Consider the following 6,697-nt stretch of genomic DNA (forward strand, 5'->3'; position numbering starts at 1 on the left):
TGGATCCGGCGGCACCGGCCCGGAATCCTCCTATCTCCTCTTCTGCTGGGGGCTCGACGGGGCCGCCGCGTGGCTCTCAGGCGTCGGGCCAGGCCCCATCCTCACAAGTCGCGGCTCCAGGACCGAGAACGCCGCCGCTGCTGACGGCGACGGCAGGGAATCCGGCACTGGGATGTATACTCAAGGGTGTTTCCCCCGATCCCCCGACGCCGTCACCTCTACAATGTCGGCGGTGCCCTCTTCTCTGGTGCGGCGGCTGCTGCCCGCAGTGGCCCCACCACCAGCCCGCGCAGGGCTGTTCGTGGCCTCCTCGCTGATCAGCTCGTCCAACCCAGGGAGCTCGGAGACCTCGGGGCTCCGGCTCCTCGGCCGGTCCACGAGCCCCTGGGCATCGAACTCCGGCAGCTGCACCATGATCGCCACACGATCGGGATTGGCGCAGAGTGCCATCTCCGGCCAAGGGAGCTCCGCCCGGCTCATGTCTTCCACTCCGGTTATCACTCGGGTCATGCCTTTCAGCTCCGCTGGGCCCAGGTCCCAGCTTGCACCGATTTGGGTCCGAGTGATGTCCTCAGGCCCGGTGTAGAACCAGTCGGTGCATAGGTTACCTGGATGTTGGCAACGAACTAGTCGCACAAGTCTTCCCAGGAGTGAACCGACCCACAGGGGAGATTCATCAACCAAGACCGGGCGAAATCGGTCAAGGTGGTAGGGAAGTAGTTGGTCATAACTTTCCCATGTCCTCCGGCGGCTTGCACCATGGTGGTGTAGATCTGCAGGAACTCCTCCGGGTTGGTCGAACCGTCATACTTTTCGGCTAGGACCGGCCGAAATTTGTCCGGCCAGCTCACTTCTCGTAGCCTGGCGGACAGGGCGTTATGCCCCGTCCCGTAACGGGGTGCTGCCCGTTGTTGGACAGCGGCGTATGTCCCGGGGGAGAGATGGCAGTCTCTGGGCCCTAGTGATGGGGTGGAGCCATCCGATGCTTCTCTGCAGAGGGAAGGCGTACGGTAGGGCTGTTTACCCTTTTCTAACACCCGTTGGGCCCTGTTCTCCTCCTCTCTAGTGGCCACCTGGCTCTGGATTACGCCATGAAGGTCACACTGGTGTAGGGAGTCACGTAGGTCGGAGGGTTAGACACCCTAACTGGGTGGTGGCCCACGGGTACTTCCTGTTGTTGGGGGAGCACATGACCTATTCCGCCGCGGGCCTGGCTGTGACCCATGGCGACCACGACTCTCACTGAACTTTGTGATAGGCGCGGTGCACGCCGACGTAGTCTGGCAACAAGCGGTTTCCTCTAGGAGGGTGAGATCGCGTAGCCAAGGTGCCGCCAGCGAGCCTTCTGGTACGGGCACCGGTGGGTGGCTGAGGAGAACCCATAGGGTTTGGAGGTTCTATGCTGGTGTCATGGTCTCATAGTTGAGACGCTGGGTGTGGAGTAGTGATAGGTCGCGAGGTGGGGAGCCCCTAGGGTTGGGGCGGTGCGATGGCCTGGGTGAAGATGCCACCATAGAAAATGTCGTGTGCAAGGGCTCCTCGAGATGGTGTTGGGAATGCTGGGGCTGTCTTGAAGCTCCTACCTGCCCAGCACCAGGCTAGTTTCCCTCTAGGCGCAAAGCCGGGGGTTCACCACCGGCGTTTGAGGCGTGGGGCCCTCCAATGCCCTCTGCGGAATGGGCCGCCATGCAGACCTCGCGTTGGGTCTCGAAGCTCCCTGATTCCGGCTCAATGTCCCATGCTAGGAGTACACCTGGTTCGTTCGGGTGCTATTCCATGACGAATACATCACGGCGGCTGGGGTCCTCGGAACGGGACGCAGCTGTTGCCGTGGATTCGGCCATGGGTAGCCTGATCAAGTTTTCTCAAACTTACTGAAACAACGAAAGCACGCCTCCCTACCTGGCGCGCCAAATGTCGAGGGTAAATCCCTGACAGTGATTTCGGGGTGTGTCGGTGGGTGCGTGAATAACATTTCAGGGAGAGAATGTGTCTATTCATGTAAACGAAGGATTTTGGGACACGGGGGTTATACAGATTCGGGTCTCCCGGAGGATAACAACCCTACATCTTATTTTTTGTTATAGTAGATCTCACTTGGTTACAATAGTGTTCTAAAGGATGACCAGATCTGATCTGCCGTTCCCTTACAACGGGGTCAATCCCTTTATATAGTAGGAAGAGGGAGAACTAACATGTCGGTTCTACATAGATGGCCTCTGCTTATTCTAATATCTATCTCAGATCATCATTACGCAGTACGGAGCATGCAACTTTGCTCTGACAGCATTGTACATCGTGCTGCTGCGCGTCGTCCTCGTCCACTTGCCTCTGCGCGTCGTCTTCGCCCACTTGCCTCTACGCGCCGTTCTCGCCCACTTGCCTCCGCGCGCCGTCTTTGTCCACTTGCCTTTGCACGCCGTTCTCGCCCACTTGCCTCTGTTGAATGGCTGATAACATCCCATCTGTCGTGCGGCGCTACGCCGGCCTGTAGAATCTCACACTGTAGCAATTAATGCTACGGGACATGACACGCCCCCCTGCACCGCCCATGACCTTATCCATCTGGGTCGGTGCCTGGTGAAGATAATTGCTCTGGCAAGTATCCAATCAGGTCCCGCGATCAGGGGGCTGGTCGTGGGTTTGTGTGAAGATGCGGCGAGATTGGTCGCTGGAGGCTTTGCACTGGTCGGGGTAGCTCATCGACTGACTAGATTTTTTAGAAAATATTCCCTAGCCGTTTGCACCCTACGTGAGTCCCGTTTAGCCGGGGTACCCCTTTACTTGGTACACCGACAGTTTGGAATACAAATCGACAGTGATAAGGAAAATCATTGTCGGATCATATTGACTTAATTATTGCTCTATCGGTAAGCTAATGAACCGGTGGTGATAAGGATAATCAATGTCGGATCATATTGTCTCAATTATTACTCTGTCGGTGAACTTATGAACCGACAGTGATTTCAACTATAACTATCAGTTCTTAACGGCTCAAGGTTAAATCTGTCAGTTTGGTTTATGAACCGATAATAATACCTTATCACTATATATTATTTTTGAATTGACAATGAAAAGAGTCAAGAATGACCCTTTTTAAGTAATGCCAATAACTTATCCTTTGTATCGTATCACAGTTGCTAAAGCTGTCATGTCACATAAAATTAAGGAAGATACAATTCACTATAATGCATACATAGTCTCTTAGGTTGTTTTTTCGGTTCGTCTACGAGGCAATTAATTGTTGTATATGTTTGTGACTATTAATTGTAGGGCCACCTTTTGGTGAAAATTCTCCTCCATCCCAATACGGTATTGTCCAGTTTCCAATAAGTTGGATTTTGTGTCAAGATTGTATCTTGCATTAGCTGAGTATTTCTGTGGGCAGAGTGAGGAGGCTGTTTCCTGGGAGAAATTTACGTGAAAGAATTGGTTGGCCAACGCTGCAGCGTGCAATGTCAACATTTGTAACTATCTGCTGTCACACAATTAATGAAAAATGAGGTATCTTTGGTACTCATGACGTGCACAAGTAGTTCTGTCGTTTAAGAGAATGGGTTATTTCTGGTCCATTCTATGAGTCATAAGAGTAATATTTATATTATGACTGAATCATTAGATTTTCTGAAGAAAGACTATGCGGTATTGGTGACCCATGTGATCTAGACGTGCCACTGGATGCCTAAACATTTTAGAAGCACGAAGATATAATTTCATTTACACCATCGATCACTGAGTAGGTCGGCTACACTTTCAAGTACATTATTTCGAGCGAATTTAATTAGGTGCAAGCAAATTTCAAGGAAAAGAAAAATCATATTAGGATGAGGTGCAGCGATCCTAAGCCTCCACCTGTGCTTTTTTTTTTACAGTTCAACACTTGATTTTTCATATATTCTGCCAGAACTGAACTGTTTCATGTGAAACTCTTTATTTCAAACGCAAGAATTGTACATGAATCCTACAATTCGAAAACGGAGCCTTGGGGCCCTTTTGGTTGTAGCATTTTCTTAGGATTGGTGATTTTTTCGGTCCTTAGAGTAACTCCGAAAAGAGTTGTCTGGAACATCGTAACAAAGTTGTCATTTTTTATGGAAGCACTCGTATGTACCATGAACATAAGTTAAAAGTAATTTATCTAAGTGTCCCTTATCCATACTAAGACCAAAATGGGTTTAAATTAAGATATGTTAACATTCTAAGATCAAAAGTCTAGTTTAGATTAAATGCCTGAAGTTCACCACCAGCAGTATAGCTAATCCTACCCTCTTTCTACCACACTTTAGATTCCGTTACTTGAAAGGAAATGGAATGCTTCTTCGGCTTCAAATAAGGTTAATAGGTTCTATTATGTCCCTGTTTTTTTGACAGGTTCTATTATGTCCTTTTATTTTATTTTATTTAAAAAAACTATAACGTAGAGGGCTTCACCACTCAGTGAGTGAAAGCATATGTGCCCTTTGTAAAAGATGATATTTGGATTAGAACCATGATGAGTTGGAATTTGGATGTAAGTTATATTTTTCCAATCGACCTAAAACCCACTCCGCACGCCTAGAAATGCACATCCACCTAATTGTTAGTTGATTTGGAATGCCAAATGAACTAGCTAGAGTGGTAACCCAACTGTTCATTGGTTGACCCACCTACATCCCTAGTTGGAATGATATTCGCAGCATTCCGACTAGCTACTAAGAGTTCGTTCTCCGATGATTCGAAATTACATTTGAATACAATTCCACCGATACAGGTGACAGATTCAGTTAGTTTTTTTTTCTTTTTTGCTGGATCAATTCAATGAACCTAGAAAATATTTGGTCGGGATGGCAATGATTGCTTTCGCGGAGTGAAGGTCCAGTATTAGGATCTCTGACCAATTCCGGTTGAAGTAGACAGGTTACATAGATATGCATGGCACAGGCGAAGCAAAAATTCCAAGGGATGAAGCGCGCTGCTTACACGCATCCACAACACAATCAATTCGCTCATGGCCCTGTTTGGCGCCGCTTCTAGGCTGCTTCTCGCGAAAAAATAAAGTGGTCGGACCTCCCAAACATTCAACTTCTCTACCGATTCTATGGCCAGCGCTTCTCTCAACGACGCCCTCTAGCACGTAAAAGCGAAAAGCGGGTGCGTAGCCGCTTCTCGGACCAGCGGTGGATTTTGAGACCGGAAAAAATGAGTGTCCCTTTAGTTTGAGATTATCTGTAACTGTCACTGATATACCCTTTCCGTTGCCCTCCTTCCCGATCTATCTACCTGCACCCCATGCACTCACCTCCTGGCTACTTCGAAGCGACTGTAGCAGTGATTAGGGTTCCTATGGTGAAGAAAATCGGTGACGTCCTAAGAGAGATGATGAATTAGAATATCTAAAATTAATCGGTTTTAAAAATTTTATAATATAAATCTATATCAATTTCTATATAAAAATAATCTAAATTTATATAGTGTGTCTACTCTAACGCTCAAAAGAGTTTGCAACATATAGCCAATCTTAACGAACTACTCTATAAAGATAAACACACAAAGATAACTTGCAGATATATAAATACGGAAATATAAAAAAGTAGAGAAAGCAAACTCAGCCCAAAGAATTTTTATCATATGGTATCGATGGTATAAACACCACCTCTAATTCACGTTGGAGAAGCCACCTAGGATATTGCTTCTGGTCGCCACTCGATCACAACCCTTGAGCCACCTATGCCTCAACTAGGTTGAGCCATCAAGATATAAAGCCAAGGCCCATCACAAGCCTCTCTTTCGGTCACTTATCAAAATTTTCACTTCGGAGCTTGAGCCATCAAGACAAGAGTCTTCGCGTCCCCGTACAAGCTTTTTGCCGCTGCTCCACACAAAGCCAAAAAGTCAACAAGCTTAAGACACCAAGGCTCATGGTGCTGATGAGTCACAAGACTCTAAGGCACTGGCATACCACTTGGTACAAGATAGGATTACTTCTCGACCCCCTCTCTAGGTAGCAATAACTAGCAAGAACTCTATCTAGGTCTAATAGCACTAATCACTCTTTAATCTTGTCCTAATTGCTTTGAATGATCACTTTTAGCATTTGGATGGCTTGGATGTCTCCTTAAGTATATGTGAGCTTCTCTGAACTTTAACTAATTGACCGAATAGGAGAGGTATATATAGCCTCAACCCTGCGAACTAGCCGTTGCTCCAACGATCATATTTTTCATGAACGCTGGAAGATCCAGAGTGATGTTCTTTTTGAATGTCGGAACATCATATGTGCATACGATATCGAGCCATTTTGCAGCACATCTGGAAAAATAGTCCGACGAGAATTTCTTGTGAATGCCAGAGCTTCTGGCGTATTCATTTTTGTGAATGCCAGATTATCCTATGAAATAATAGTTGTGTACGTCAGATTATTCGGCGTGTTCATTTTCAGCAGACTATTACTTCGTATTTTGGGCATAATTTTTTGCTTTAAACTCTAATTTTGATGATCTTAAACTATATAGAAAGCTTGTGAAGACTCTACATGATTGTAAAAAATTCATCATATTTGATCACATCAAAAATTCATAGGACAAATCCAATTTATTACTCTCTTTGTCCCGACTTCAGTGACTTCTTTCTTATTACATCCATGAGACCTACTAAAATATATACTTGACAAATATGTTAGTCTCATTGTCTATGTTGTCATTAATCACCAAAATCACAT

This window comes from Phragmites australis, chromosome 8, assembly GCF_958298935.1.
Source record: "Phragmites australis chromosome 8, lpPhrAust1.1, whole genome shotgun sequence".
NCBI classification, from domain to species: domain Eukaryota; kingdom Viridiplantae; phylum Streptophyta; class Magnoliopsida; order Poales; family Poaceae; genus Phragmites; species Phragmites australis.